We start from the raw sequence: 24,028 nt of genomic DNA on the forward strand, positions 1-24,028 counted from the left end.
AGTGATGTGCATTACCGAGAGGGCCCAAAGATACCTCTCCGACAACCGGAGTGACAAATCCTAATATTGATCTATGGCAACTCAACAAGCACCATCAGAGACACCTGTAGAGCACCTTTATAATCACCCAGTTACGTTGTGACATTTGGTAGCACACAAAGTGTTCCTCCAGTAATCGGGAGTTGCATAATCTCATAGTCATAGGAACATGTATAAGTCATGAAGAAAGCAATAGCAATATACTAAACGGTTGAATGCTAAGCTAACGGAATGGGTCAAGTCAATCACATCATTCTCTAATGATGTGATCCCGTTAATCAAATGACAACTCATGTCTATGGCTAGGAAACTTAACCATCTTTGATTCAACGAGCTAGTCAAGTAGAGGCATACTAGTGACACTTAGTTTGTCTATATATTCACACATGTACTAAGTTTCCGGTTAATACAATTCTAGCATGAATAATGAACATTTATCATGATATAAGGAAATATAAATAACAACTTTATTATTTCCTCTAGGGCATATTTCCTTCAGTCTCCCACTTGCACTAGAGTCAATAATCTAGTTCACATCGTCATGTGATTTAACACCAATAGTTCACATCTCTATGTGATTAGTTCACATCTCCATGTGACTAACACCCAAAGGGTTTGCTAGAGTCAATAATCTAGTTCACATCGCTATGTGATTAAAACCCAAAGAGTGATCATGTTTCGCTTGTGAAAGAAGTTTAGTATATGGGTGTGCAACATTCAGACCTGTATGTATTTCACAAATTTTTATGTCTACAATACTCTACACGGAGCTACTCTAGCTAATTGCTCCCACTTTAAATATGTATCCAGATCGAGACTTAGAGTCATCTAGATTGATGTAAAAAGCTTGCATCGACGTAACTCTTTACGACGAACTCTTTTATCACCTCCATAACCGAGAAATATTTCCTTAGTCCTCTAAGGATAATTTTGACCGCTGTCCAGTGATCTACTCCTAGATCACTATTGTACTCCCTTTCCAGAATCACGCTAAGGTATACAATAGGACTGGCACACAACATAACATACTTTATAGAACCTATGACTGAGGCATAGGGAATGACATTTCATTCTCTTTCTATTTTCTGCCGTGGTCGGGTTTTGAGTCTTTACTCAACTTCACACCTTGCAACACAGGCAAGAACTCCTTCTTTGACTTTTCCATGTTGAACTACTTCAAAATCTTGTCAACATATGTACTCATTGAAAATATATCAAGCGTCTTGATCTATCTATATAGATCTTGATGCTCAATATGTAAGTAGCTTCATCGAGGTCTTTATTTGAAAAACTCTTTTAAAACACTCCTTTATGCTTTTCCAGAAAATTCTACATTATTTCCGATCAACAATATGTCATTCACATATACTTATCAGAAATGTTGTAGTGCTCCCACTCACTTTCTTGTAAATATAGGCTTCACCGCAAATCTGTATAAAACCATATGCTTTGATGCTTGCACCAGTCCATAGATGGATCGCTAGAGCTTGCTCACTTTGTTAGCACCTTTAGTATTGACAAAACCTTCTGGTTGCATCATATACAACTCTTCTTTAAGAAATCCATTAAGGAATGTAGTTTCGGACAGACTTAAGCATCGCTACGAGTGAGAAACTCTCATCGTAGTCAACACCTTAAACTTGTCGAAAACCTTTTGTGACAATTCTAGCTTTGTAGATAGAACACTACTACCAGTGTCCATCTTCCTCTTGAAGATCCATTTAATCTCAATGGCTCGCCGATCTTTGGGCAAGTGAATCAAAGTCCATACTTTGTTCTTATACATGGATCTCATCTCAGATTTCATGGCCTCAAGCCATTTCGTGGAATCTGGGCTCGTCATCGCTTCTTCATAGTTCGTAGGTTCATCATGGTCAAGTAACATGCCCTCCAGAACAGGATTACCGTACCACTCTGGTGCGGATCTCACTCTGGTTGACCTATGAGGTTCGGTAGTAACTTGATCTAAAGTTACATGATCATCATCATTAGCTTCCTCACTAATTGGTGTAGGAGTCACATGAACAGATTTCTGTGATGAACTACTTTCCAATAAGGGAGTAGGTACAGTTACCTCATCAAGTTCTACTTTCCTCCCACTCACTTCTTTCGAGAGAAACTTCTTCTCTAGAAAGGATCCACTCTTAGCAACAAAGATCTTGCCTTTCGGATCTGTGATAGAAGGTGTACCCAACAGATTCTTTTGGGTATCCTATGAAGACACACTTTTCCGATTTGGGTTTGAGCTTATCAGGCTGAAACTTTTCACATAAGCATCACAACCCCAAACTTTAAGAAACGACAGCTTAGGTTTCTAGCCAAAGCATAGTTCATACAGTGTCGTCTCAACGGATTTAGATGGTGCCCTATTTAACATGAATGCAGCTGTCTCTAATGCATAACCCCAAAACGATAGTGGTAAATCGGTAAGAGACATCATAGATTGCACCATATATAATAAAGTACGGTTACGATGTTCGGACACACCATTACGCTGTGGTGTTTCAGGTGGCGTGAGTTGCGAAACTATTCCGCATTGTTTCAAATGAAGACCAAACTCGTAACTCAAATATTCTCCTCCATGATCAGATCATAGAAACTTTATTTTCTTGTTACGATGATTTTCCACTTCACTCTGAAATTATTTGAACTTTTCAAATGTTTCAAATTTATGTTTGATCAAGAAGATATGCCCATATCTTACTCAAATCATCTGTGAAGGTCAGAAAATAACGATATCTGCCGCGAGCCTCAACAGTCATCGGACTGCATACATCAGTATGTATTATTTCCAACAAGTCTGTTGCTTGCTCCATTGTTCCGGAGAATGGAGTCTTAGTCATCTTGCCCATGAGGCATGGTTCGCAAGCATCAAATGATTCATAATCAAGTGATTCCAAAAGCCCATCAACATGGATTTTCTGTATGCGCTTTACACCAATATGACCTAAACGGCAGTGCTACAAATAAGTTGCACTATCATTATTAACTTTGCATCTTTTGGCTTCAATATTATGAATATGTGTATCACTACAATCAAGATTCAATAAACCATTCACCTTGGGTGTAAGACCATTGAAGGTTTTATTCATGTAAACAGAACAACAATTATTCTCTGACTTTAAATGAATAACCGTATTGCAATAAACATGACCAAATCATATTCATGCTTAACGAAAACACCAAATAACATTTTTTGGGTTCAACAATAATCCTGAAAGTATAGGGAGTGTGCGATGATGATCATATCAATCTTGGAACCAGTTCCAACACACATCGTCACTTCACCCTTAACTAGTCTCTGTTCATTCGGCAACTCCTGTTTCGAGTTACTAATCTCAGCAACTGAACTAGTATCAAATACTGAGGGGTTGCTATAAACACTAGTAAAGTACACATCAATAACATATATATCAAATATACCTTTGTTCACTTTGGCATCCTTCTTATCCGCCAAATACTTGGGGCAGTTCTGCTTCCAGTGACCAGTCCCTTTGCACTAGAAGCACTTAGTCTCAGGCTTAGATCTAGACTTTGTCTTCTTCACTTGAGCAGCAACTTGCTTGCCGTTCTTTTTGAAGTTCCCCTTCTTCCCATTGCCCTTTTCTTGAAACTACTGGTCTTGTCAACCATCAACACTTGATGCTTTTCTTGATTTCTACCTTCGTCGATTTCAGCATCACGAAGAGCTTGGGAATCATTTCCGTTATCCCTTGCATATTATAGTTTATCACGAAGTCCCGGTAACTTGGTGATAGTGACTAGAGAACTCTGTCAATCGCTATCTTATCTGGAAGATTAACTCCCACTTGATTCAAGTGATTGTAGTACTTAGACATTTTGAGCATGTGCTCACTAGCTGAGCTATTCTCCTCCATCTTGTAGGCAAAGTGCTTGTCAAAGGTCTCATACCTTTCGACATGGGCATGAGTCCAAAATACTAATTTCAACTCTTGGAACATCTCATATGCTCTGTGGCGATCAAAATGTCTTTGAAGCCCTGATTCTATAACGTAAAGCATGGTGCACTAAACTATCAAGTAGTCATCATATCGAGCTCGCCAAACGTTCATAACGTTTGTATCTGCTCCTGCAATGGGTCTATCACCTAGCGGTGCATCAACGACATAATTCTTCTGTGCAGCAACGAGGATAATCCTCAGATCACGGATCCAATCTGCGTCATTGCTACTATCATCTTTCAACATAGTTTTCTCTAGGAACATATCATAAACAAAACGGGGAAGCTATACACGAGCAATTGATCTACAAGATAGATATGCAAATACTATCAGGAGTAAGTTCATGATAAATTAAAGTTCAACTAATCATATTACTTAAGAACTCCCACTTAGACAGACATCCCACTAATCATCTAAGTGATCACGTGATCCAAATCAACTAAACCATGACCGATCATCACGTGAAATGGTGTAGTTTTCAATAGTGAACATCACTATGTTGATCATATCTACTATATGATTCACGCTCGACCTTTCGGTCTCAGTGTTCCGAGGCCATATCTCCATATGCTAGGCTCGTCAAGTTTAACCCGAGTATTTCTGCGTGTGCAAAACTGGCTTGCACCCGTTGTATATGAACGTAGAGCTTATCACACCCGATCATCACGTCGTGTCTCGGCACGACGAACTTTGGCAACAGTGCATACTCAGGGAGAACACTTGTACCTTGAAATTTAGTGAGAGATCATCTTATAATGCTACCGTCAATCAACCAGAATAAGATGCATAAGGGATAAACATCACATGCAATCAATATAAGTGATATGATATGGCCATCATCATGTTGTGCCTTTGATCTCCATCTCCAAAGCACCGTCATGATCACCATCGTCACCGACATGATGATACGTCCATTTTGCATCATGCTTTTATATCGATATTTATTGCACTATGGGCTGTTATTACACATTATGTCACAATACTTATGCCTATTCTCTCTTATTTTACAAGGTTTACACAAAGAGGGAGAATGCCGACAGCTGGGATTCTGCGCTTGAAAAGGGGCAAATATTAGAGACCTATTCTACACAGCTCCAAAAGTCCTGAAACTTCACGGAAGTCATTTTCAGAATATATAAAAAATACTGAGGGCAAGAAGTTCACCAGGGGGGCCACACCCTGCCCACGAGGGTGGGGCGCACGCCCTACCCCCTGGGCGCGCCCCCTACCTTGTGGGCCCCCTGGTGGCCCTCCGATGGCCATCTTCTTCTATATGGAGTCTTTCGATGAGGAAAAAATCACAAGCCATCTTTCCGGACGAGACTCCGCCGCCACGAGGCAGAACCTTGGCGGAACCAATCTAGGGCTCTTGCGGAGCTATTCTGCCAGGGAAACTTCCCTCCGGGAGGGGGAAATCATCGCCATCGTCATCACCAACGCTCCTCTCATCGGGAGAGGGCAATCTCCATCAACATCTTCACCAGCACCATCTCCTCTCAAAACCCTAGTTCATCTCTTGTATCCAATTCTTGTCTCCAAGTCTGGGATTGGTACCTGCGGGTTGGTAGTAGTGTTAATTACTCCTTGTAGTTGATGCTAGTTGGTTTACTTGGTGGAAGATCATATGTTCAGATCCTATATGCATATTAATACCCCTCTGATTATGAACATGAATATGCTTTGTGAGTAGTTACGTTTGTTCCTAAGGACATGGGAGAAGTCTTGCTATTAGTAGTCATGTGAATTTGGTATTCGTTTGATATTTTGATGAGATGTATGTAGTCTCTCCTCTAGTGGTCTTATGTGAACGTCGACTACATGACACTTCACCATTATTTGGGCCTAGAGGAAGGCATTGGGAAGTAATAAGTAGATGATGGGTTGCTAGAGTGACAGAAGCTTAAACCCTAGTTTATGCGTTGCTTCATAAAGGGCTGATTTGGATCCATATGTTTCATGTATGGTTAGATTTACGTTAATACTTTTGTTGTAGTTGCGGATGCTTGCAATAGAGGTTAATCATAAGTGGGATGCTTGTCCAAGTAAGGGCAGTACCCGAGCACCAGTCCACCCACATACCAAATTATCAAAGTACCGAACGCGAATCATATGAACGTGATGACACCTAGCTTGACGATATTCCCATGTGTCCTCGGGAGCGCTTTTCTCTATATAATAATTTGTCCAGGCTTGTCCTTTGCTACAAAAAGGATTGGGCCACCTTGCTGCACTTTATTTACTTTTGTTACTTGTTGCTCGTTACCAATTATCTTATCACAAAACTATCTGTTACCTATTATTTCAGTGCTTGTAGAGAATACCTTGCTGAAAACCGCTTATCATTTCCTTCTGCTCCTCGTTGGGTTTGACACTCTTACTCATCGAAAGGATTAACATAGATCCCCTATACTTGTGGGTCATTGAGACTCTTTTCTGGCGCCGTTGCCGGGGAGTGAAGCGCCTTTGATAGGTGGAATTTGGTAAGGAAAAATTTATATAGTGTGCTGAAATTTACTATCACTTGTTACTATGGAAAGTAATCCTCTGAGGGGCTTGTTCGGGGCATCTTCACCCCGACTAGTAGAGCAAAGAGTTGCTCCTCAACCTACTGAACCTACTGAAAATGAAAATGTCTGCTTTGAAATTCCTTCGGGTATGATAGAAAAACTGCTAGCTAATCCTTTTGCGGGAGACGGAACAACGCATCCTGATGAGCACCTAATATATGTGTATGAAGTTTGTGGATTATTTAAGCTTGCAGGTGTACCCGGAGATGTTATTAAGAAGAAGGTCTTCCCTTTATCTTTGAAGGAAGATGCATTGACATGGTATAGGCTATGTGATGATACGGGGTCATGGAACTACAAATGATTGAAATTGGAATTTTGTCAGAAGTTTTATCCTATGCATCTTGTTCATCGTGATTGCAATTATATATATAATGTCTGGCCTTGCCAAGGAGAAAGCATCGATCAAGCTTGGGGAGGCTTAAATCAATGTTATATTCATGCCCCAATCATGAGCTCTCAAGAGAAATGATTATTCAAAATTTATATGCTCGGCTTTCTGATAACAATCCCACCATGCTCGATACTTCTTGTGTTGGCTCTTTTATGATGAAGACTATTGAATTCAAATGGGATTTATTGGAAAGAATTAAACGCAACTCTGAAGATTGGGACCTCGACGAAGGTAAGGAGTCAGGTATGACACCTAAGTATGATTGTGTTAAATCTTTTATGGATACCGATGTTTTTCGTAAATTTAGCACTAAATATAGACTTGACTCTGAGATAGTAGCTTCGTTTTGTGAATCTTTTGCTACTCATGTTGATCTCCCTGGGGAGAAGTGGTTTAAATATCATCCTCCCATAGAAGTAAAAGTAACTGCACCTATTAAAGTTGAAGAAAAGACTATCACTTATAATGATCCTATTGTTCCTACTGCTTATGTTGAGAAGCCACCTTTTCCTGTTAGGATAAAAGATCATGCTAAAGCTTCAACTGTGGTTCATAAAAGCAATATTAGAACTTATACACCTCCTGAGCAAGTTAAAGTTGAACCTAATATTGCTATTGTTAAAGATCTCTTGTCTGATAATATTGATGGGCATGTTATTTATTTCTGTGATGAAACTGCTAGAATTGCTAAACCTTGTGCTAAAGATAAACCTAGACCTGTGGTAGGCATACCTGTTATTTCTGTTAAAATAGGAGATCATTGTTATCATGGCTTGTGTGATATGGGTGCTAGTGCTAGTGCAATACCTATTGACTTATAAAGAGAAATTATGCATGATATTGCACCTGCTGAGTGATACGTCCATTTTGCATCATGCTTTTATATCAATATTATTGCATTATGGGCTATTACTACACATTATGTCACAATACTTATGCATATTCTCTCTTATTTTACAAGGTTTACATAAAGAGGGAGAATGCCGACAGCTGGGATTCTGGGCTGGAAAAGGAGCAAATATTAGAGACCTATTCTACATAGCTCCAAAAGTCCTAAAACTTCACAGAAGACGTTTTCAGAATACATAAAAAATACTGAGCGCAATAAGTTCACCAGGGGGGCCACACCCTTCCCATGAGGGTGGGGCGCGCCCTACCCCCTGGGCACGCCCCCTACCTTGTAGGCCCCCTGGTGGCCCTCCGATGGCCATCTTCTTCTATATGGAGTCTTTTGATGAGGAAAAAATCACAAGCCATCTTTCTGGACGAGACTCCGCAGCCACGAGGCGGAACCTTGGTGGAACCAATCTAGGGCTCTTGCGGAGCTGTTCTGCCAGGGAAACTTCCCTCCGGGAGGGGGAAATCATCGCCATCGTCATCACCAACGCTCCTCTCATCGGGAGAGGGCAATCTCCATCAACATCTTCACCAGCACCATCTCCTCTCAAAACCCTAGTTCATCTCTTGTATCCAATTCTTGTCTCCAAGTCTGGGATTGGTACCTGCGGGTTGGTAGTAGTGTTAATTACTCCTTGTAGTTGATGCTAGTTGGTTTACTTGGTGGAAGATCATATGTTCAGATCCTTTATGCATATTAATACTCCTCTGATTATGAACATGGATATGCTTTGTGAGTAGTTATGTTTGTTCCTAAGGACATGGGAGAAGTCTTGCTATTAGTAGTCATGTGAATTTGGTATTCGTTCGATATTTTGATGATATGTATGTTGTCTCTCCTCTAGTGGTCTTATGTGAACGTCGACTACATGACACTTCACCATTATTTGGGCCTAGAGGAAGGCATTGGGAAGTAATAAGTAGATGATGGGTTGCTAGAGTGACAGAAGCTTAAACCCTAGTTTATGCGTTGCTTCGTAAGGGGCTGATTTGGATCCATATATTCATGATGTGGTTAGGTTTACCTTAATACTTTTGTTGTAGTTGCGGATGCTTGCAATAGAGGTTAATCATAAGTGGGATGCTTATCCAAGTAAGGGTAGTACCCAAGCACCGGTCCACCCACATACCAAATTATCAAAGTACCAAACGCGAATCATATGAACGTGATGAAAACTAGCTTGACGATATTCCCATGTGTCCTCGGGAGCGCTTTTCTCTATATAAAAGTTTGTCCAGGCTTGTCCTTTGCTACAAGAAGGATTGGGCCACCTTGCTGCACTTTATTTACTTTTGTTACTTGTTACTCGTTACAAATTATCCTATCACAAAACTATCTGTTATCTATTATTTTAGTGCTTGCAGAGAATACCTTGCTGAAAACCGCTTATCATTTCCTTCTTCTCCTCGTTGGTTCGACACCCTTACTTATCGAAAGGACTACGATAGATCCCCTATACTTGTGGGTCATCAAGACTCTTTTCTGGCGCTGTTGCCGGGGAGTGAAGCGCCTTTGGTAGGTGGAATTTGGTAAGGAAAAAATTATATAGTGTGCTGAAATTTACTGTCACTTGTTAATATGGAAAGTAATCCTTTGAGGGGTTTGTTCGGGGTATCTTCACCCCGACCAGTAGAGTAAAGAGTTTCTCCTCAACCTACTGAACCTACTGAAAATGAAAATGTCTTCTTTGAAATTCCTTCGGGTATGATAGAAAAACTGCTAGCCAATCCTTTTGCAGGAGATGGAACAATTCATCTGATGAGCACCTAATATATGTGGATGAAGTTTGTGGATTATTTAAGCTTGCAGGTGTACCCGGAGATGTTATTAATAAGAAGGTCTTCCCTTTATCTTTTAAGAAATATGCATTGACATGGTATAAGCTATGTGATGATACGGGGTCATGGAAATACAAATGATTGAAATTGGAATTTCATCAGAAGTTTTATCCTATGCATCTTGTTCATCGTGATTGCAATTATATATATAATTTCTGGCCTCGCGAAGGAAAAAGCATCGCTAAAGCTTGGGGGAGGCTTAAATCAATGTTATATTCATGCCCCAATCATGAGCTCTCAAGAGAAATGATTATTCAGAATTTATATGCTTGACTTTCTGATAACAATTGCACCATGCTCGATACTTCTTGTGTTGGCTCTTTTATGACGAAGACTATTGAATTCAAATGGGATTTATTGGAAAGAATTAAACGCAACTCTAAAGATTGGGACCTTGATGAAGGTAAGGAGTCAAGTATGACACCTAAGTTTGATTGTGTTAAATCTTTTATAGATACCGATGTTTTCCGTAAATTTAGCACTAAATATGGACTTGACTCTGAGATAGTAGCTTCTTTCTGTGAATCTTTTGCTACTCGTGTTGATCTCCCTAGGGAGAAGTGGTTTAAATATCATCCTCCCATAGAAGTAAAAGTAGCTGCACCTATTAAATTTGAAGAAAAGACTATCACATATAATGATCCTATTGTTCCTACTATTTATGTTGAGAAACCACCTTTTCCTGTTAGGATAAAAGATCATGCTAAAGCTTCAACTGTGGTTCGTAAAAGCAATATTAGAACTTATACACCTTCTGAGAAAATTAAAGTTGAACCTAATATTGCTATTGTTAAAAATCTCTTGTCTGATAATATTGATGGGCATATTATTTATTTCTGTGATGAAACTGCTAGAATTGCTAAACCTTGTGCTAAAGATAAACCTAGACCTGTGGTAGGCATGCCTGTTATTTCTGTTAAAATAGGAGATTATTGTTATCATGACTTGTGTGATATGGGTGCTATTGCTAGTGCAATACCTATTGACTTATACAGAGAAATTATGCATGATATTGCACCTGCTGAGTTAGAAGATATTGATGTCACAATTAAACTTTACAATAGAGATACTATTTCACCATTGGGAATTATTAGAGATGTTGAAGTCTTGTGTGGGAAAACTAAATATCCTGCTGATTTTCTTATTCTTGGTTCCCCACAAGATAGCTTTTGTCCCGTTATATTTGGTAGACCCTTCTTGAACACTGTTAATGCTAAGATAGATTGCAAAAAGGATGTTGTTACTATTGGTTTAGGTGATATGTCTCATGAATTTAATTTCTCTAAATTTCATAGACAACACCGTGAAGAGGAATTGCCTAGTAAAGATGAAATTATTGGTCTTGCTTCTATTACCGTACCTCCTAGTGATCCTTTAGAACAATATTTGCTAGACCATGAAAATGATATGTTTATGAATGAAAGAAGGGAAATAGATGAAGTATTCTTTAAACAGGAACCCATCCTAAAACACAATTTGCCTGTTGAAATCCTAGGGGATCCTCCTGCACCCAAGGGTGATCCCGTGTTTGAGCTTAAACCGTTACCTGATACTCTTAAATATGCTTATCTTGATGAGAAAAAGGTATATCTTGTTATTATTAGTGCTAACCTTTCAGAGCATGAAAAGGAGAGATTATTGAAAACTCTGAAGAAGCATCGTGCTGCTATTGGATATACTCTTGATGATCTTAAGGGCATTAGTTCCACACTATGTCAACAAAAAATAAATTTGGAGGAAGATGCCAAACTAGTTCGTGATCATGAACGACGGCTGAATCCTAAGATGAAGGAAGTGGTAAGAAAGGAAATACTAAAGCTTTTTGAGGCAGGCATAATTTATCCCGTTGCTGATAGTCAGTGGGTAAGTCATGTCTATTGTGTCCCTAAGAAGGGAGGTATTACTGTCGTTCCTAATGATAAAGATGAGTTGATCCTGCAAAGAATTATTACAGGTTATAGGATGGTAATTGATTTCCACAAATTAAATAAAGCTACTAAAAAAGATCATTACCCCTTACCTTTTATCGATCAAATGCTAGAAAGATTATCCAAACATACACATTTTTTGCTTTCTATATGGTTATTCTGGTTTCCCTCAAATACCTGTGTCAGCCAATGATCAATCAAAGACTACTTTACTTGCCCTTTTGGTACTTTTTCTTATAGACATATACCTTTTGGTTTATGTAATGCACCTGCTACCTTTCAAAGATGCATGATGGCTATATTCTCTGACTTTTGTGAAAAGATTTGTGAGGTTTTCATGGACGATTTCTCCGTCTATGGATCCTCTTTTGATGATTGCTTAAGCAACCTTAATCGAGTTTTGCAGAGATGTGAAGAAACTAACCTTGTCTTGAATTGGGATAAGTGCCACTTCATGGTTAATGAAGGCATTGTCTTGGGGCATAAAGTTTCTGAAAGAGGTATTGAGGTTGATAAAGCCAAGGTTGATGCTATTGAAAAGATGCCATGTCCCAAGGACATCAAAGGTATAAGAAGTTTCCTTAGTCACACGGTTTTTATAGGAGGTTCATTAAGGACTTCTCAAAAAATTCTCAGCCTCTGACTAATTTAATACAAAAGATATACCATTTGTTTTTGATGATGATTACTTAGAAGCATTTGAAATACTTAAGAAAGCATTGATCTCCGCACCGATTGTTCAACCACCTGATTGGAATTTACCCTTTGAAATTATGTGTGATGCTAGTGATTATGCTGTAGGTGTTGTTCTAGGGCAAAGAGTTGATAAGAAATTAAATGTTATTCAATATGCTAGTAAAACTCTAGACAATGCTCAGAGAAATTATGCTACGACTGAAAAAGAATTCTTAGCAGTTGTATTTGCTTGTGATAAGTTCAGACCTTATATTGTTGATTCTAAAGTAACTATTCACACGGATCATGATGCTATTAAATATCTTATGGAAAAGAAAGATGCTAAACCTAGACTTATTAAATGGGTTCTCCTGCTACAAGAATTTGATTTGCATATTATTGATAGAAAGGGAGCTGAGAACCCCGTTGCACACAACTTATCTAGGTTAGAAAATGTTCTTGATGACCCACTACCTATTGATGATAGCTTTCCTGATGAACAATTAAATGTCATAAATGCTTCTCATGCTGCTCCATGGTATGCTGATTATGCTAATTACATTGTTGCTAAATTTATACCACCTAGTTTCACATACCAGCAAAAGAAAAGGTTTTTCTATGATTTGAGACATTACTTTTGGGATGACCCGCATCTTTATAAAGAAGGAGTAGATGGTGTTATTAGACGTTCTGTACCTGAGCATGAACAAGAATAGATCCTACGCAAGTGTCACTCCGAGGCTTATGGAGGACACCATGCTGGAGATAGAACTGCACATAAGGTATTGCAATCTGGTTTTTATTGGTCGACTCTCTTCAAGGATGTCCATAAGTTTGTCTTATCTTGTGATGAATGTCAAAGAATTGGTAATATTAGTAGACGTCAAGAAATGCCTATGAATTATTCACTTGTTATCGAACCATTTGATGTTTGGGGCTTTGATTATTTGGAACCTTTTCCTGCCTCTAATGGATATACACATATTTCAGTTGCTGTTGATTACGTCACTAAGTGGGTAGAAGCTATTCCAACTAGTAGTGCTAATCATAACACCTCTATTAAAATGCTTAAAGAAGTTATTTTTCCAAGGTTTGGAGTCCCTAGATATTTAATGACTCATGGTGGTTCACATTTTATTCATGGTGCTTTCCATAAAATGCTTGCTAAATATGATGTTAATCATAGAATTGCATCTCCTTATCACCCACAGTCTAGTGGTCAAGTAGAATTGAGCAACAGAGAACTCAAATTAATTTTGCAAAAGACTGTTAACAGATCTAGAAAGAATTGGTCCAAGAAACTTGATGATGTATTATGGGCCTATAGAACTGCATATAAAAATGCTATGGGTATGTCTCCGTATAAAATGGTCTATGGAAAAGCATGTCACTTACCTCTCGAACTAGAACATAAGGCTTATTGGGCTATTAAAGAGCTCAATTATGATTTCAAACTTGCCGGTGAGAAGAGGTTATTTGACATTAGCTCACTTGATGAATGGAGAACCCAAGCCTATGAGAATGCCAAATTATTTAAAGAAAAAGTTAAAAGATGGCATGACAAAAGGATACAAAAGCGTGAGTTTAATGTAGGTGATTATGTATTGCTATACAAGTCTTGTTTAAGATTTTTTTGCAGGAAAACTTCTCTCTAAATGGGAAGGCCCTTATGTTATCTAGGAGGTCTATCGTTCCGGTGCCATAAAAATCAACAACTTCGAAGGCACAAATGCGAAGGTGGTGAACGGTCAAAGAATTAAACATTATATCTCAGGTAATCCTATAAATGTTGAAACCAATGTTATTGAAACCGTAACCCCGGAGGAATACATAAGGGACACTTTCCGGAACGTTTCAGACTCCAAAAAGGAATAGGTATGTGGTACGGTAAGTAAATCGACTCCAAAACAGTTCTAATGGCAATATTTCTCCGTTTTGGAATATTTAGAAAAATAGAAAAATAAGAAGCAGTCCGGGAAGGACACGAGGGCTCCACGAGGGTGGAGGGCGCGCCCAACCCTACTAGGCGCGCCCCCTACCTCATGGGCACCTCATGTGCTCTCCGAACTCCGTTTTCGTACATGACACATATTTTGGTCGGTAAAAATTCATTATATATTCTCCCGGAGGTTTTGACTCCCGTATGACGCAAAAATCTCCTGTCTTTGTTTCGAGCTATTTTTCTGACAGATCCATGTCGTCATGTCGTCTTCAAGTGCCCCCAAGGACCAGTTCTTCGAGAAGGTCATCAACCCCTACCTCGCGGAAGTGCTGCATCACTCTCAAACCATTGAGATGCGTGAGGGGTTGTTGCACATCCGTGATGTTGAGGGACCAAGGAAGACCGGAAGCACGGAGGCAAGGCTCGAGGCATTGGAGCAAGAAGTTTTCAAGTGTCAGGAGATGGTGGAGCGTGGAATCGATTCCAATCACATTATGAACACGAAGTTCACCAACAACCACAAGCTGGACGTTAAGGACATTGGGGAGGCCATCTTCAAGCTTCATGAGAAAATCGAGCACCTCCAAGCCCAGATCTATGACCTGCAAAATCAAAACTGTGAGTATGAATATAGATTCAAGAGGATGAGTTTGGCTGCAGATTTGAGGTTTCAGGAGACTCGATCATCCTTCTATGATGGTGAGCCTATGCCTTGGAAGAAGGACGACAAGCCTACGCCATCAACAAAACCATCAACTTCTTCACCAACAAAGGAGAGATAATCACATGGGTATGGGCACTCCCCTTGGCAACTGCCAAGCTTGGGGGAGTGCCCTGGTATCGTATCACCATCACTTTTATCTTTACCGTTTTTCTTGGTTCGATCCTTTTGGTAATATCTTGATCTAGTAGAATAAAAAGGTTTTAGTATGATCTAGTTGTGAGTTTTGCTTTACGATCTATAATAAAGATTAGTGTTGAGTCAAGGGCTTGATTATTTTGCCATGATCTTGAGTGAATAAAAGAAAAGAGAAAGAATAAAAAGAAACAAAGAGATCATATGGATCTTATGGAGAGTAATGAGTTCACATATAAAAAGCATGATGAATAAAAGTTGTTGAGAGTCGACAAACATAGTTTTGGTCATCATTGCAATTAATAGGAAGTAATAAAGAAAGAGAGGTCTTCACATATAAATATACTATCTTGGACATCTTTTATGATTGTGAGAACTTATTAAAATATGACATGCTAAAGGGTTGACGTTGGACAAGGAAGACAACGTAATGGGCTATGTTTCCTTACATCTGAGATAAATTATATTTTCATAGATCATCCAACATGGTTGAGCTTGCCTTTCCCCCTCATGCTGGCCAAATTCTTTGCACCAAGTAGAGATACTACTTGTGCTTCCAAATATCCCTAAACCCAGTTTTGCCACGAGAGTCCACCATATCTACCTATGGATTGAGTAAGATCCTTCAAGTAAGTTGTCATCGGTGCAAGCAATAAAAATTGCTCTCTAAATATGTATGATTGATTGGTGTGGAGGAAATAAGCTTTATACGATCGTGTGATATGGAAGAAATAAAAGCGACAGACTGCATAATAAAGGTCCATATCACAAGTGGCAATATAAAGTGGCGTTCTTTTGCATTAAGATTTTGTGCATCCAACCATAAAAGCGCATGACAACCTCTACTTCCCTCTGTGAAGGGCCTATCTTTTACCTTTATCTCCTACCTTACATAAGAGTCATGGTGACCTTCACCCTTCCTTTTTTACATTTTATCTTTTGGCAAGCACAACATGTTGGAAAGATCCTGGTATATATGGCTAATTGTATGTGAGTTTTCATGAACTATTATTGTTGACATTACCCTTGAGGTAAAACGTTGGGAGGCAAAACTATAAGCCCCTATCTTTCTCTGTGTGCGATTAAAACTCCATACCCATAAGTATTGCGTGAGTGTTAGCAATGGTGAAGGACTATATGATAGTTGAGTATGTGGACTTGCTGAAAAGCTCTTATATTGACTCTTTCCTATGTTATGATAAATTGCAATTGCTCCAATGACTGAGATTATAGTTTGTTAGTTTTCAATGAAGTTTATGATTCATACTTGAAATTGTGATTGAATTGTTACTCTAGCATAAGAGATCATATGAGAAGAATTATACAAGCTGCTGTTCTAAGAATGATCATGATGCCCTCATGTCCGTATTTTATTTTTATCGACACCTCTATCTCTAAACATGTGGACATATTTTTTGATTTCGGCTTTCGCTTGAGGACAAGCGAGGTCTAAGCTTGGGGGAGTTGATACGTCCATTTTGCATCATGCTTTTATATCGATATTTATTGCATTATGGGTTGTTATTACACATTATGTCACAATACTTATGCATATTCTCTCTTATTTTACAAGGTTTACATAAAGAGGGAGAATGCCGGCAGCTGGGATTCTGGGCTGGAAAAGGAGCAAATGTTAGAGACCTATTCTGCATAGCTCCAAAAGTCCTGAAACTTCACGGAAGTCATTTTCAGAATATATAAAAAATACTGAGCACAAGAAGTTCACCAGGGGGGCCACACCCTGCCCATGAGGGTGGGGGCGCGCCCCCCTACCTCGTGGGCCCCCTGGTGGCCCTCCGATGGCCTTCTTCTGCTATATGGAGTCTTTCGATGAGGAAAAAATTACAAGTCATCTTTTCGGACGAGACTCGGCCGCCACGAGGCGGAACCTTGGCGGAACCAATCTAGGGCTCTGGCGGAGCTGTTCTGCCGGGGAAACTTCCCTCCGGGAGGGGGAAATCATCGCCATCGTTAACACCAACGATCCTCTCATCAGGAGGGGGTCAATCTCCATCAACATCTTCACCAGCACCATCTCATCTCAAACCCTAGTTCATCTCTTGTATCCAATTCTTGCCTCCAAGTCCGGGATTGGTACCTGTGGGTTGCTAGTAGTGTTAATTACTCCTTGTAGTTGATGCTAGTTAGTTTATTTGGTGGAAGATCGTATGTTCAGATCCTATATGCATATTAATACCCCTCTGATTATGAACATGAATATGCTTTGTGAGTAGTTACGTTTATTCCTGAGGACATGGGAGAAGTCTTGCTATTAGTAGTCATGTGAATTTGGTATTCGTTCGATATTTTGATGAGATGTATGTTGTCTATCCTCTAGTGGTGTTATGTGAACGTTGACTACATGACACTTCACCATTATTTGGGCCTAGAGGAAGGCATTGGGAAGTAATAAGTAGATGATGGGTTGCTAGAGTGACAGAATCTTAAACCCTTGTTTATGCGTTGCTTCGTAAGGGGCTGATTTGGATCCATATGTTTCATGCTATGGTTAGGTTTACCTTAATACTTTTGTTGTAGTTGCGGATGCTTGCAATAGAGGTTAATCATAAGTGGGATGCTTGTCCAAGTAAGGGCAGTACCCAAGCACCGATCCACACACATACCAAATTATCAAAGTACCAAACGCGAATCATATGAACGTGACGAAATCTAGCTTGACGATATTCCCATGTGTCCTCGGGAGCCCTTTTCTCTATATAAGAATTTGTCCAGGCTTCTCCTTTGCAACAAAAAGATTGGGCCACCTTGCTGCACTTTATTTACTTTTGTTACTTGTTGCTCGTTACCAATTATCTTATCACAAAACTATCTGTTACCTATTATTTCAGTAATTGTAGAGAATATGTTACACCCACAATGTGGCTATATCTCCCACGTGTCGGGGCACGACTTAGAGGCATAGCCGCAAGGTAGGTTTGTCGCAAGAGGGGCAATCTTCACACAATCCCATGTACTGAATAAGAAAGGGATAAAGAGTTGGCTTACAATCGCCAGTTCACACAAATACAAGTTTAACATACATCATCCAGAGTACAATCAAGGTTCGACTATGAAACCAAAATAAAAGAAGAAAACCCCAAATGCTAGATCCCCAATCGTCCCAACTGGGCTTCACTGCTAATCAACCAGAAACGAAAACAACACAACAAACAAGATCTTCATTGAGCTCCCACTTGAGCTCGGTTGCGTCACCTGCACTGACATCATCCGCACCTGCAACTGTTTGGAAGTATCTGTGAGCCACGGGGACTTACCAATCTCACACCCGCGAGATCAAGACTATTTAAGCTTATGGATAGGAAGGGTAGTGAGGTGGAGCTGCATCAAGCACTAGCATATATGGTGGCTAACATACGCAAATAAGAGCAATAAGAGAAGCAATGCAACGGTCGTGAACTAGAAGTGATCCTGAAAGCTACTTATGTTCAAGCATAACACAAGACCGTGTTCACTTCCCGGACCCCGCCGAGAAGAGACCATCACGAGTACACATGCGGTTGATTCATTTTAATTAAGTTAAGTGTCAAGTTCTCTACAATCGGATATTAACAAATTCCCATCCGCCCATAACCATTGGCACGACTTTCAAAAGTTCAAACCCTGCAGGGGTGTCCCAACTTAGCCCATCACAAGCTCTCACGGTCAATGAAGGATATTCCTTCTCCCAGGAAGACCCGACCAGACTTGGAATCCCGGTTACAAGACATTTCGACAATGGTAAAACAAGACCAGCAAAGCCGCCCAGATGTGCCGACAAATCCCGATAGGAGCTGCACATATATCGTTCTCAGGGCACACCGGATGAGCCAGACGTCGGGTTGGGATAGACCCTGGTTGCCCAGGGGGCGCCGGACATTGCTCAGGTTGGACCAACACTCAGAGAAGCACCGGCCCGGGGGGTTAAAATAAAGATGACCCTCGGGCTCCGGAAACCCAAGGGAAAAAGGCTAGGTTGTTAGGCAAATGTAAAACCAAGGTTAGGCCTTGCTGGAGGAGTTTTATTCAAAGCGAACTGTCAAGGGGTTCCCATAACACCCGACCGCGTAAGGAACGCAAAATCAAGGAACATAACACTGGTATGACGGAAACTAAGGCGGCCAGAGTGGAACAAAACACCATGCATAAGGCCGAGCCTTCCACCCTTTACCAAGTGTATAGATGCATTAATTAAATAAGAGATATTGTGATATCCCATCATAACCATGTTCCAACATGGAACGAACATCAGCTTCACCTGCAACTAACAACGCTATAAGAGGGGCTGAGCAAAAGCGGTAACATAGCCAAACAACGAATTGCTAGGAAAGGTGGGTTAGAGGCTTCACATGGCAATATGTGAGGCATGATATATCAAGTGGTAGGCAGCGCGACATAGCAACAGAGCGATCAACTAGCAAGCAAAGATAGAAGTGATTTTGAGGGTATGGTCATCTTGCCTGAGATCCCGCAAGGAAGAAGAACGAGTCCATGAAGAAGACAAACGGACGTAGTCGAACGGATCCTCACAAACGCGACGTTATTGGAACTAACCCGAAGAAGCAACACCGGAAAAAAGCAAACAACATAGTAAACAACCATCACATAAACATGGCATGATGCACAATCAAGTATGATGCATGTCCGGATTAATGAGGCATGGCATGGCAAAGTGCACAAACAAAACTACCAATTAAGTGGAGCTCAATATGCAACGAGTTGCATATCGACGAAACACCACATGACTTGTTTAGTTCTCTCTCGTTTAGGTACCCAACAATATTAAATGTTATTAAACATGAAAAGGGGTGAAACATGAGTAAAATACACAGTTAGGCACTTTAAATGAGGCCAGAAACATCAAACAACAATTCCGATAAACCCTCATGTGCATTTAGCAATTTAAAGTAAACAACAATTTTAAACATTTTAAAGGTTATTATCATGATGCGGATGGCATGTGCAAGTTTTATGCAATATTTATGAAAATGTTGGCATGTTATAAGATATGGGGCATTTTCTCACTGTGGTGGAAAGAAAGGGTGCCACAGTGATGAATCCAAAAATGATGCCACGGCACCATATCGGTTCCGGAAGCTCACAGAGATACCGGTGCAAAAGGAAGTGGGTGTGAGTGTGTCATGCAAGATTGATGGGGTGCTCCCGAAAACCAGGTTCCCACATGACGGTGGCAAGGAAACGAGTAATGTGCAAGGATCAATTCGGACATGGAGCAAACACAGGCATCTCATACAACACATCACAAGCATTCGTTCTCGGACGGTCGTTTCGGGGTTATACCTTTGAAGCATGCATTTACGAACGGTTTGGGTTCGATGTTAGCGGAAGTAGTGGTTCCCGGTTCGGAGGGGGACGTGACGAATCCGAGTCCTTCGGTGTTCGACGGTAGTGGTTCACGTTCTTAGTCGCACAAGTTTCCGTAGATGTTCAGGGTCACACGAGGAACTTGACGTCCACAGAGTCTTCGCGGTTCGACGATACTTGACATCCAAGTGATCTCTGGGGTACTTGGCATTTGTGCTACCCCGGGTGTTCGGCGCCTGAAGTTGTACATGGTCCATGAGTCGTCGATCGTTTGGGGTCCGACTTGCGGGTCTTGCCAACATGAAGTGGTACTTGGCGAGTCCGCGTACTTGTACACATGTTCTTGTCGAGCTTGACGGATCTGAGGGCTCTGAACGTCGTGGTACTTGGCGCAATCCGAGACAACAGTACTTTACGAACCAGATACGGTCTTAGAGCCACGGTCTTAGCATCAACAGAAAGCGGAGACGCACGAAGGGCGAAGTGGTACGCTGCTGCTGCACACCGGGCCGGCGGGAGGAGGCGCTCGGGAGCCCGATACGCTTGGACCGATGCTGCTACAACCTCGGGCTGCTGGAGCGCTTCGGAGCTGCTTCTCACAGATCCCAAGGATGACGAGCAGGTGCAGGCAGAGGAGGTAGCCGGAGTTGGCCAGCTCCGGTGGAGGGAGCCGAGGGGCTCCAGGAGGACTGAGAGGAGGCTGTGGGCGATGAAGCAGCTCAAGAAGATGGGCGCTGCAAGGGAGGCGGCGCAGAGGGACAAAGGAGAGGCTCCAGCTCGGGGAGGAGGTTGAGGCCGGCGGGAACAGGCGCGCAAGCTGATCCGGGCTGAGGCACGCAGGATCCCATCGGCGGCGTGGCCTTGAGACGACAACGCCATGGGGATTGGTTCCCTGGACGCATCCTGCGATGCTGGAAGAAGCATCCATGGGGTTTGCAGAGAGGCGAGGTGGAGGAGGAGCTGGCGGCGCTTGGCGGCGGTGAAGCTCCAGGCGGCGGCGTCTGCGATGGAAGGTTGACGGGAGGAGGAAAGGCATCGGGCGCAGCCGCTGCAAGGATCGAGAGGAGGCGGCGTCGAGTGCAAAGCGGTCCTCTCCTGGCGGCGCTGGAGGGAGGACGAGGGAAGGGAGTGGGGATCGGGCTAGGTTAGAGGGTTAGGTGGGCCGGTCTGCTAGGAGGCCCAAGTGGAGAGGGAGGGTTGCGCCTAGGGAGGCCGGCGGCTGGGCCTTAGGCCAATTTGGTGGGCTAGGTTCTCTCCTCTCTACACTCTTTTCCATTTTAAAACAAAACAGAAAAGGAGAAAGAAAAGAAAGAGAAGGTAAGGGTGGAATCTGGGCATGGGGATAATTTTCACGGACTCGTAAAACTGTGCACGGTCCATGAAAAATAGGAGAGGCATGATTGAAAGATGTAATTCAAACTCATTTGAATTTAATTGAAATGGGTTTGAACTAGGGCTTGGTTATAGAAGTGTCCAAAAATGTTGAGGTTTTTGATGGAACTCCGGAAACTGAAGAAAGAATTAAGGGCAAAGTTGGGAGACGAGGAATTTAGTAAGAAAGACATCGAATATTTTGCAAGTGTGTTGTGGTAAATTCCAAAGGGTGGAATATTTATTATAGCCCCTCTAATATTGGGAGGATATGTTATAAAGAGAATCACCATGTGAATATCCCTCGATTTAAATGAACCGAAGATCCATACAATTTAATTAGTTGAGCTAGAAAGATTAAAGACATGATGACATGATGCAATGAAGAATGCAACGAACCAAACAACTCACACGACGAAAACCCGAAAAACATGGAAGGCATCTAAAGCATTGGTCTTGGGGCGTTACAACACTCCACCACTACAAGAGGATCGCGTCCCGAGATCTAGGATGGCACCGGAGGGAAACGGAAGAGGAAGAGAAGAGTTAAAACTAAGTTTCTTCTTTGACAAACGAGTGAAACCACGAACCTTGAGAGGTTGAACAAATTGGAAGAAAGAATACAACGAAGATGAACAAAATTGAAAACACTCCATTAGAAAAGAGGAACAAGGAACCTTACGGGAACCTTGTAGGTTGAAAGACATAAGAAAAGGGTTACAAATGGACAAAAAGCACATGCAAGCACTCCGGTTGAAACGAGATGTGCAATGAACGATAAAGATCAATTACGACAACACTCCGGTAGGAAATGGAAGGCAAAGACTATGAACTTGGTAAAATGAAAGCACTTGGATGAGACTCCAGTTAGAAGAGGAATGATATTCACAACACTCCGGTTAAAACAAGATAGAGAAGGAATACAACTGATATAATTTAGACAGCACCCCGCCTGTAAATGGAAGGGATTGAAGATGAGCTTGACAACATGAGAAGATACTTGATGTAAAAAACAACACACTACCTCCGGAACGAAAGAATAGAAGTTGGAAAGGAAAGAATTGAGAATAAAATGACAACTTCTGCCACAAATGATTTTGGAAAGCACCCTTCCAAGAAGGTTATAACGGAGTTGTTGGAAAACCAACAACGAAAACAAGCTTGTAGTGGGCCTATGGAGAACATCTCAAAACTATGAGGTGAAATTCTGCCACTAATGGAAACAATAGATTGGATTGATATCAACAAGGAGACGAGAAACTTATTTCACCGAAAGAATAAATGAAGAACTTGGGTCATTTATGAGCACCATAAATAGCAACAATCCTTAGGGAAAGCTTTAGGTGAAATATAACCCAAGATAACTCCAATGAAACACGATCTCATGAACGAATTGAAAATGATGGGTATGAAATATGTCATTCCGGACAACTTGTGAATCATGGAACACGAAGGGAAATTGTCAAGAATGACATAACACCACCTCAAAAGATAAAGGAGAAAGGATTGAACTTTGAAATGCTAGATGAAGAATACTTGAGCTCCTCTGAAAAGAATCTCGATGAACACTTTGAGAAGGAATTAAATCCTTGATGAACCATCATGTAGAGCCTCCATGAAGAACTCCAGTAATAAAAGGATGATAGAAAGAAAGAGAAGTTGAAAACACAAGGCGAAGCCTTGCAATGATTTAGATGGAGCTTTGCGACGATATAATTGAGAGAGCTTGGAACTCCGGGAAAAAATATGAAGCACTTGAACCGAGAATTTACTCATCGTGAAAAAACTCCGGAAGAATGAATCAATCACTTGGATGAAGCAAGAATAAGAATTATGTTATGCGTATCCTTCACCAATTTAAATTGATGACAAGCAAGCGGATTTGACATACTACTTATTCTCGTTGAAAGGATTAAGAGAGATATAGCATAAACTCAATGGACCACCGGTAGGATTGAAAAACAAACGAAGTGAAGGGATGAATCACCGTAAGAATTAGAGAATGAATGAAGATACTTGAGGGAATTTAGATACAAGAGAATGGAGAGATCATGGACTGATTAGAGGATATTTGAACGATGCACCGGTATGATTTCGAGAATGAGAACTGAAAGCTGGAATGAATAATTCTGAGAAGATGGGCTCCGGAGAATCAAACCGAAAAGACTCTTGAATTGCTCCGGATGGGTGAAAAGAATATCTCACAATCGAAAATCATTGTGAGGATGGCATCAAG

Source organism: Triticum dicoccoides, chromosome 1A, assembly GCF_002162155.2.
Source record: "Triticum dicoccoides isolate Atlit2015 ecotype Zavitan chromosome 1A, WEW_v2.0, whole genome shotgun sequence".
Classification (NCBI taxonomy): Eukaryota; Viridiplantae; Streptophyta; class Magnoliopsida; order Poales; family Poaceae; genus Triticum; species Triticum dicoccoides.